The following is an 11,107-nucleotide window of genomic DNA, read 5'->3' as shown; positions in this document are numbered from 1 at the left end:
TTTACTCTCCCTTTGCTGTTGAACACTGCATTTGTTGGGATTCGATTTGGCTATTTGTGACAGGAAATTTAAAATACAGTTGCTTAAACTAGAATGAGGTTTAAATTTCTTCATGTAAAATAAGACTCCAGGCTTGTATGGTTGATTCCCACAGTGTCAGGACCCAGAGTCCCTGTGTCTTGCTGTTCCATCATCCTTAGAGTGTTGCCCCATGTTCCAACATGTGTGCTTCAAGTCCAGCCATCACATTCACAATCCAGTAGGCTGGAAGAAAAAAGGTCAAAGAAAACCTCCCTGTAAGGCAAGTTCTTAGAAGTCACACAAAATATTTTGAATGACCACAAATGAGCTGTAAAGGAGGGCCAAGGTATGAAATGCATTACTGGGCAACAATGTACCCAACTACAACCCAGGATTCTTATTGCTAAGGAAGAAGAGATGAGAATGGAAGGAAAACAACAGTCTCTGACACAGACATTGAACTTGTTTTCAATTTTTTGCTATTGTGAATAATGCTACATCCTTGTGCACACATCCATACACACGTCTCTAATAATTGCCTTGGGATAAATTCCCAGAAGGAGAATTGCTCAGCCCAAGAATATGCCAAGAGTTTTGATACATATTGCCAACTGGCTCTCCAGAAATATTGTACTAATTTCTGCTCTCATTAGAAATGCAGGCTGGGGGGAGAAAATGCTGTTATAAGATTTAATTTAATTTGACTGTTCAAAGATTCCAAACTTTCTGCAAGGAAGATAAAGATCCCCACATCTTCGGGAAGCTAGTGATTGAGAAGATTTCAGAACAAAACTCAGTGCCAACTGAAAAAGCCTTTTTCTCTCTAATAGCATCAAAGGAAATGCAATTTAAGGCCTAGCAACAGAAAGGACATTGTTAGTTTTGGTTATTGAAAATATTTTCAAAGGGGTAAATAGGAAGAGAAACAGCATAGTATAGTGGAAATGTTATTAGATTTAGTGCCAAAATATCTGAGTTTTGAATCCCAGTTTCCACCTTACTATGACTCTAGACAAGATATTTAAAACCTCTCTGAGGTTCTTTTTCTTTAATATGAAGATGGGGTAGTTAATGCCTTTCTCTCCTGCCTTTGTGAAGCTTAAATTTGTTAATGTGTAAAGGTTTAATTATAGTTGTATTTGAGCTAAAAGTCACGTTCTCCTCAAATTTTATGATATTTTTATTCAATATTTCATATTCCTCATAACTGATTGGAGATGAAAAATAATTCCTTTTTTCTTCAGTAAGAGGACCATTCAATGAGGCATTCCTGAAGGCTTTATTTTTCTTACTGTTGTTTTGTTATTTTTATTGATAAAGGGTGTTTATTTTTTAACCAACTTTTACATACAATAAAATGCATATATTTTAGGTGTACAGCTCTGTGAGTTTTGGCAAGAGTATACACCTGCATCTATTGCCACCACGGTTAAGATGTAGATAGAACACTTCCATCATCCCAGAAAGTTCCTTTAGTGCCACTTAGTAGTCAGTCCCACTCCAAGCAACTCCTGATCTGAATCCTATCACTGTGTTACTTCTACCAGTTTTTAAATTTCATATAAATGGAATCATACAATATGTTCTCTTTTGTGTCTTTCTTCTTTCACTCTGTATAGTATTTCTGAAATGCATCCATGTTGTTCCATGTATTCCATTTTTGTTTGCTTGTTGTTTGTTTTGTTGTTGAGTAGCATTCTATTGTATGAATATACTACTTATGTTTATTATTCACCTGTGTAGACATTTAAATTGTTTACAGTTTTTAGCTCTTAGGAATAAAGCAGTTATGAACATTTGTGTACAAGTGTTTTTGTGGACATGTTCTTTATCTTGAAGACGGGGGGTAAATACCTACAACTGCAATTGCTGGAGTATATACTAATTGTATGCTTAATTGTATAACTGTGAAACTATTTTCCATCATGGTGTGCAATTTTACATTCCACCAACAGTGTGTGAGGCTTCCAGTTGCTCCACATCCTCACTGGCATTTTCTATTTACAGTCTTTTAAATTTATTACATTCAGGTCTGTGTAAAGTGATATCCCACCATGGTTTTAATTTTCATTTCCCTGATGGATAATGATGTTGAACATCTTTTCATGTCCTTATGAACCATTTCTATATTTTCTTGGTGCAGTGTTTGTTCAAATATTTTTCCTGTTGTAATGAATTATCTTCTTCTTAACCTCTTATTAAAATGCAAAAGTTCTTTGTGTCTGTTGTGAAGTGCTAAGTCTTTTGCCATTTTTAATGAGTTGTTTGATTCTTATTGTTGAGTTGTAAGGGTTTTTTGTATATTCTGATCACAAGTTATTGGTCAGAAATATTCACTGAATTTTTTTCAGTCTATGATTGCCTTTAATGATGTACTTTGAAGATTTTTATTTTGATAAAGTTCAAATTATCCTCTTTTAAATTGATTATTAGTCCTTTTTGTGTCCTATCTAGAAAATCTTTTTCTATTCGAACTTGACACAGATTTTCTTTTACTCTATTTTCTAGAAGTTTGATAGTTTTAGCTTTGACATTTAGATCTATGATCCATTTTAATTTAATTTTTCTGTGTGACATAGAGTATGGGTAAACATTTATTTTTTCAAAAGGTTATCAAGTTTTTACACTATCATTTGTTGAAAAAAGTGTCCCTTTTCTATTGAATCATCTTGTTGCCTTTGTCAAAATGGATTGATCATATATGTATGGCTCTATTTCTGAATTCTGTTTTATTCCATTGATTATATGTCTGCCCTTCTGACAATTTCATACTTAATTCCAATAGGATTGATTACTGTTGCACTTATAGTAAGTTATAAAACCAGATAGTATAAGTCCTTCACCTTATTTCTCTTGTTTAAAATTACTTTGGTTATTCCAGGTCTTTTGCATTTGTGTGCAAACGTTAGCATCAGCTTCTCAATTTCTACAAAAAAAAAAAGTGGTTGGGATAAAAAAAAATGGTTGGGGTTGCATTGAATCTATATTTTAATTTAGAAAAAAATGAATGTCTTAACAATATTGAGATTGTCAGTCCATAAACATGATATATCTCTTTATTTAGAATTTTCTAAATTTATCTCAGAGTTGTTTGTTGTTTTCAATATGAAAGACTTAAGTCTTTTGTTATATTTATTTAAAAGCACTTTATGTTTTTGATGCTATACTAAATACTATTTTTTAAATAATTGTTGTTGCTAATATACGGGAATATAGGGTTTTTTTAATTGGATGCATCCTGGGGCATTACTAAATTTATTCATTAATTCTAGTTTTGTTTTTTTTTTTTGTTTTTTTTTTTTTTATTTTGTAGCCTTCTTGACTTTTCAAAATAGATAATCATGGCATTTGTGAACTGAGACAGGCTCACTTCTTCCTTCTCATCTTTATTTCTTTTATTCCTTTGTCTTGCTTTATTCCACTGGCTAGCACTTCCAGTATAACATCAAATAAAAGCAGTGAGAGCAGACATCCTTGCCATGTTCCCAGTTTAAGAGAAGAGCATTCAGTGTTTCACTATTAACTATGATATTTGCTATAGATATATTGAATAACATCTGTATTGGTTTTAGAACATTCCTTTTTATTCTTTATTTGCTAACAGATTTTATCATATGTGGGTGTTAAATTTTGTCAATTTTTTTCAGTATTTATTGAGAGATTATCATATGATTATATTCTCCTATTTTTTTTAGGGTAGTTAATTACATAAATTAGTTTTCAAATGTTAAACTAGTCTTGTATTCCTAAGACCAGCTTGATTTGTGCATGATATCCTACCTTTTTTTAGATACCACTGGTTTTGATTCGCTTAAATGTTTAATTTTTGCATCTATGTTAATGAAAGATATTAGTTTATTAATTTTTCTTCTTGTGATGCCCTTCACAGACAATTTAATTACTGGATAGTAAATTTGAACCTATTAGCCTGTGAAAAGCCCTATTGTTTCTCATTCCCCCAACTTAGTGTACTCAACCTCCAAATTCTATCTCTTGTCAAATCTTGTCAAAGCTTGGTTTTCTAGGCTTTATCAAGGTAGGTTCAGAGTAGGACCTACCGCGAGACACGATCCTTTATTCTAAAGTGTGACATTTCTGTTGCCTCAGATGAATGCCTGGGGTGTTGATATGGTCTGGCTCTGTGTCCCCACCCAAATCTCATCTTGAATTTGTAATTCAAATTGTAATCTGAATTGTAATCCCCACGTGTTGGAAGAGGGACCTTGTGGGAAGTAATTAGATTATGGCAGCAGTCTCCCCATGCTGTTCTAATGATAGTGAGTTCTCATGAGATCTGATAAATTTATAAGGTGCTATTTGTTCAGCACTTCTCCTTCTGGCTGCCATGTGAAGAAGAACCTGTTTGCTTCCCCTTCCACCATGATTGTAAGTTTCCTGAAGCCTCCCCAACCATGCAGAACTGTCAGTCAATTAAACCTCTTTCCTTTACAAATTACCCAGTCTCAGATATGTCTTTATCAGCAGTGTGAGAATGAACTAATACAGGTATTCATGAGAACTCTCTCCTCAGGCTGGGTCAGAGCTCCAGCATCTTCCAGTGATGTTCTATCTGGTATTTCTGTTCTAACTCTCAGCCCCACAGTAGCATGACCTGTATGATCTTGCCCCACACCTATGCATCTCAGTCCTCAGTCAAGGACTCATGGGAACTCCTATAAAGATTTCTTTCTCGGGTAATTTTTTGTATTTTTAGTAGAGACGGGGTAGTCCCAGCTACTCGGGAGGCTGAGGCAGGAGAATGGCGTGAACCCGGGAGGCGGAGCTTGCAGTGAGTCAAGATCGCGCCACTGAACTCCAGCCTGGGCGACAGAGCGAGACTCCATCTCAAAAAAAAAAAAAAAAGATTTCTTTCTCCATCTCTCATGACCCAGCATAGTTCTTTCGTCCTTACTGCCCTACATGCAGCTACGCTCCACTTGAGTAGGCCTGATCTCTTATCCTGCCTCTTCAGCTCAGCTGGACCATTGTGTTTTGCATGAACTCCAGCTTCCTGTGCCACAGCTGGAAAATTAGGCAGAGAGTGAAGTGAACATGGAGAGGGTGTCTCTCCCTTCTCTTGGGAATCGTGCTGCTTGTTTGATACCTGAAAACAGTTGCCTCATATATTTGTCCAGTTTTAGAATGATTTATGACAAAAAGTGGAAGTCCTCAGGACTTTGTTTTATATGAACTCTTTGACCTGTGGCTGCCAGAGGGAAGGCTTCAGAAGCTTTAGTACAATTATACAATTGATTTTTTATTGTGTCAAACTAGTGTTGAAAGCAGGAAGGTTGCAGGTCTTATATGGACATTTGGGAAAAAATCTTCCATGTTTTTCAGTCATTTTTAGATCTTATCTTCTTACCTTTTCCCAAGAACTCTATTTATTCTCATAGTATTCCATGAATTTTTTTGCTGGTAGCCACCTGCTGAATCAACAAGAAAAGGCCAGAACAGTTGTCCCCTGTCACATTCTGAAAGGGAAATGGAAGCGGGAAATCCACCCGTGTTTCTTCACTGAGAGTGATTAGGACTCAACTAGTTAGCTGAGTTTTTCCTGGAACTAAGTGTGCTTGACCAGAAAGATGAGTATGAAGGAGCTCCTTGGTAAATCTGGGAAGCAAGAGACCTGTTCATAGGAACTGGACACAAATCCTTGGTTCCAACTTCAATTAGGAAAATGGTGGAGGATATCACCACTGTCTTTCCTCCCATCAACTTCCCCTTCAGAATGTTCCTCCCCAACTTATAGATCTTTTTCTTGCTGTGCAAGTATCTGTTGCAGTGAATCAAACCAACATTTCGTGGCTTAAGTAACCAACATTTCATTTGCTCTGATTCTGTGGGTCAGCAGTTTGGGCTGAGCTCAGTTGGGTGGTATCTTTTCTGGTCTCACTTGGGGTCACTCACGTTGCCACAGTCATCTGTCAGCTCAAATGGTGTTTGTTAGTCTAAGCCTCACTCGCAAGTCTGGTGGGTGGTGCTGGCTGTCAGTTGGGCCATATGTCACCAGCAGGCCAGAAGTCTCCTAATAGTGGCTATGATCCAAAAGTAACAAAAGATAGGGTAAACGCTAATGAGCAAGCATTTGTTGAGCCTCTGCTTGTGTCACATTTGCTAATGTCCCATTACCATCAAAACAAGTCACATGGCTGAGCCCAGAGTTACTGTGGGAAAGGATTAATAGAGGGTGTAGATACAAGGAGGTGTGATTCATTAATGCCATTATTATAATAATCTATCACATTTATTGAGATATCTATTCATGTACCTAAGCCTTCATGCATTTGTGTCATCCTTCTGCTGCAATTTTTCAGTATCACAATGTTCTTCTTTAACAGAGGTTGCAACAGTGTGTAAAATCAGGAAGATGGACTGGTGAGTCCTAAGGTCTTTCTGCTTAAACAGTTTGAGTCCAGGGCTCCATTCCCAAAAGTGTAGTTGATATTTACCTAGCACGCACAGGTGCAGAGCTACTGGCTGTTTATAGCAAGCCTCCATTTTGATTGTTGAGTACTTATAAGGTTGGTAAATATTTAGAATATCAACCCTGCCTATATAGGTTGGTTTCTTGTAACACCTAATCCAAGTCTGATAAATACCTTAGGCGTAATTCACAGACTCATGGGCTCTCTAACATGTTTCCAAACCCTTCAGATTACACATGAAGAAGCAGGCCCAGAAAGATCAAGTGATTTTCTTTAGTGACATCATAGGACAAGAAGACAGGAGAAGCAAGCTTGGAATTCAGACCTTTCTACTGTTAGGCCAATATGCTCTTTTTTGTTTGTTTGTTTATTTGTTTGTTTGTTTGAGACAGAGTCTTACTCTGTCGCCAGGCTGGAGTGTAGTGGTGTGATCTTGGCTCACTGCAACCTCCACCTCCTGGGTTCAAGCAATTCTCGTGCCTCAGCCTCCTGAGTAGCTGGGATTACAGGCACGTACCACCACACCCAGCTAATTTTTTTGTATTTTTAGTAGAGACGGGGTTTCACCACGTTGGCCAGGACGATATGCTCTTAGTAAAGCATCCCAATTGATTTTCATGAGATTCAGTCCTGCCTTTATGCACTTGAGTCTCTCACACTGCTGTTTTACTTTATATATTTAAGATCTGCATTATAGTCACAGATTTTAAATGTGAACTTTCCAAATTGATAAATAGGAGGCAGAAGATATTTGAGATTTCGTTCCTCTAGTCTTTAAAGAGTTTGATAGGAAAGGATTTTGTCCCAGTAATCCTACCCCATGGCTTAGGAATGTGTGGGAATGAGGAGGGAGTGTTATTCTAACGATGGATGGAAAAACTTATTTCTGAATTCTCTCACTCATTATTTCATCCAGAGCATCCCTGAGCCCTGATTCCACCAAGTGACCCTGATACCAAGGAATTTCAGCACCTCCATCATTGCTTTAACATGGCGGTCGTCTTCAGAAATGTTTTCATTCTGATTTAGTTACCTACTAATATGTGCCTCAGAACCACTTCAGTGTCAGCATTTTACAATCTGGGATGTTTTCCCCCAAAAGCAATCACTTTAAAGTAAGTTTGATCTGTCCTCCGAAAGAGCATTCAAATTGGGTTCTATAGTAGGTTAAAAGGCAGGACACTGAAAATAGAACTGTCTTTTGCATCATATAAAATCCAAGTGAGTCTTTCAGAACAAACCAAAGTATACCAGAAAAAGAAAACTTGCTCTGGTGTCAAAATCCTAGGGACATTTGGGGCTGCTCAGACCAGGACCTTATGATTTAATGTGTTCTAGCCTAACCACAAATTTTACAGTTATATAGTCATGAGAACTCTATACAACTACAAATCACTAATAAGTCTATGCAGGAAGACATTAGAAATCCAAATTCATCTTTAGCAAGTGAAGAAGAGTGTGCTAACAGGAGGAAATATAAACAGAGCATGGAGAGAAATACATAAGAAAGGTACTAATACACCAATTCAAACTCTTGTCAGATATCTCTTTAGAGCTCCTGTCAGCAGGAAGCCAATTACTTGAGAAAGAATGAAGTTTGTTTTATGAGCACAATATTACAAATGCAGCCCCTTCATCCTAACATCAAGGAAACATTTTGCATTTCTAACAGAAGCCAGCAGTGTTTTGCAGCTGATGAGGTGGTAGTTTGCCTTGGAGGTTAAAGCTATGGTAGGGATATGGGAGGAATAAATGAGCTCCTTAACTCCCTAAATTTAGCTCTTGTGATTAATCTATGACATTTGATTTGTGTTAACCTGCTATGTTAGACTATGGTCCTCAGAGCACAGCAACTAATGCCATCACATAAGTCTTGACCTCATGGGCTTCTTAAGGTCTCTAGTATGACAAACCTTTAATGTTTTTGGCATTGGAAACTTATGATCTTCATCAGAGGGATGGAAAGAGAAGCAAAGAGCATCACCCTCCATTTCATTACTTACTGGCATGATTACTATTATTTAATAATGTAATATTTTCTACAAAGGAACAACCTTTTGCAAGTTTGCCCACTTAAAAAAAAGTTTTCATTAAAAGACCATCTTTGTCCTTATTCTGCACACAAAAACATCTAGTATCTAGTTTGTCTCATTTTGTTCTATCCCTTTCCTTCACATTCAAGGAAACAGATAGCAGGATTCTTAATTATTATGCACAGTGTGCTTCGTTAAATACTGGTGTGAAGTGCTTCACTGTGCTCCTAAAACTCGGCCAAATTGTATCCACAGAAAGGTAACATTTTACATCAATTAGAAGAGGAAAAGGCCAGGGATCCCAGTCCTTAGGGAGGCCATGGGGGTAGGGGGGGTCGCCTGAGGTCAAGAGTTCAAGACCAGCCTGGCCAATGTGGTGAAACCCCGTCTCTACTAAAAATACAAAAATTAACCAGGCACGAAGGTGGGTGTCTATAATCCCAGCCACTAGGGAAGCTGAGGCAGGAGAATCGCTTGAACCTGGGAGGCGGAAGTTGCAGTGAGCCAAGATCACGCCATTGCACTCCAGCCTGGGCGACAGAGGGAGACTCTGTCTCAAAACAAAAGAAGATGAAAGGACTCAGGCCATTTTACAGATCTTTGGGGTGATAGAAATAATCACTTTTACACCTGAGCATAACAGTCAATGTTTTTAATATTATTATTATTATTTGTCCCAGAAAGCTACTCTAAATTGGCCATTTGATCTATAATACACTCAACCACAAAACAAACACTTCAAAAGCCCTACCATGACATTTCTACACCACAGATACACAATTCCCTGAAATTTTAACAGAAAGAGAATGAAAAAGAAAGAATCTACTTCATTTCGTTGGGCTAGCTACTTGACTCCTACAGTATTCATTTTAGCACAATATTCGTCATCTTCTAAAACCTAAATAAGTTCTCATTTCTATTGTGATTTCTTCTTTGACCCATGGTTTATTTAGAAGTATATTGCTTAATTTCCAAACACCTAGGGATTTTCTAGTTACCTTTTTTATTATTAATTTTCAGCTTAATTTTACTGTGATCAAAGAACATGCCCTGTATAAATTTAATGTGTGGAAATTCACTGGGACTTGTCTTAGGTTCCACTGCAGTTGTTGGATGTAGTGTTTTATGTATGTCAATTGAGTTAGTATGTTGGATATGTTGTTAAATTATTCTATATCCTTAATAATTTTTTCTCTGCTTATTCAGTCAGTCATTGAAAGAGGTATATTAGAATTATCTAAAACTATCGTGAATTTATCTTATTCTCTTTTTTTGTAATGTCAGTTTTACTTAATAAATTTTGAGGCTTGTTATTACATCCACATAATATTGTCATGTCAGTATTACTCCCTGCCAAATTAACCACTTTATTATTCTGAAATATTCGCCTACTAATTTTTCTCACTTTAATATCTATTAATATCTCAATATTTATTAATATCTTAATGTCTATTGCCTTAATATTTATTTGGTCTGCTATGAATTTAGCAAAAAAGCTTTGTTTTGATTAATGTGAGCAAGAAATATCTTTGTCATCCTTTTACTGTCAACCTTTTTGCCTTTTCACTTTTGAAGTTGTTTAATATAAGCAAAATAAAGTTTTCTAATCTAGTTTATACTTGTCTTTCAACTGGAATATTTAGTCTTTTCATTTAATCCATTTACTGATGTATATGGGTCTAAATCTACCATCATGCTGTACATTGTCTATTTTCCCCCAACATGTTCCGTGTTTCCTTTGCTCTCATTGTTGCCTTATTTTGTTTCATTAAATATTTTGCATTATTCCATTTCCCCTTTTATTATCTTGTTTGTTATACTCTTACTATTCTTTTAGGGTTTACCCTAGAATAAAACATGCATTATTGACCTTTCCCATGACATAATGAAAAGACCTGAGGATAATTCCATTCCATTCCATTGATCTGTTCTCCAGCCTTTTCTGTTTTTCTCATGTGTCTATCCCATAGATATGTAAACCCCACAAAACATTATCATTATCATCATCATTATCGTATACTTTCACTATTTATCTAGACTTACCCATATATTTATTTTTTGCATTGCTTTTCATTTTCTCCCTGTTTCTGGCTGGATCTGTCTCAAGAACTTGCTCTAGTATTTACTATCATACAAGTCAGCTGGATAATAAAATTATCTCAGTTTTTGTTGGCCTAAAGTTATTTAGTTTGCCTTATTTTTAAAATGATTTTTTACCGGGTTGGAATTCTAGGTTAACAGTTTATTTTCTTCAAAAGTTTAAATAAATAATTTGAAGCAATTTTTTAACTTTGAATAATTTGTTAGCTTCCATTTTTCTTTAGAGTAGTCACATTACAGTTCTATTTTGGCTTCTGTCTGCTTTTAAGATTCTTTTTTCTTTGGTTTGTGGCAGTTGTACTATGATATGGCTAGGTATGGTATGTTTTATATGTATCCTAGTAGAGATTTGTAGTGCTTCTGGACTCTGGGTATCTTTCGTTATTTTTGGAGAATTCTTAGCCATTATCCCTTCAATCATGGCTTCTCTAGCAGAAATTTTATTGACAGGTTCTAAATGTACATACTGTTTGGCCTATCCACCACATTCCGTATTTGTCTTATGCTGAGATTTTCTTCTGGTTT

This window comes from Pan paniscus, chromosome 14, assembly GCF_029289425.2.
Source record: "Pan paniscus chromosome 14, NHGRI_mPanPan1-v2.0_pri, whole genome shotgun sequence".
NCBI lineage: Eukaryota > Metazoa > Chordata > Mammalia > Primates > Hominidae > Pan > Pan paniscus.
Note: the sequence above shows the minus strand (reverse complement) of the source record.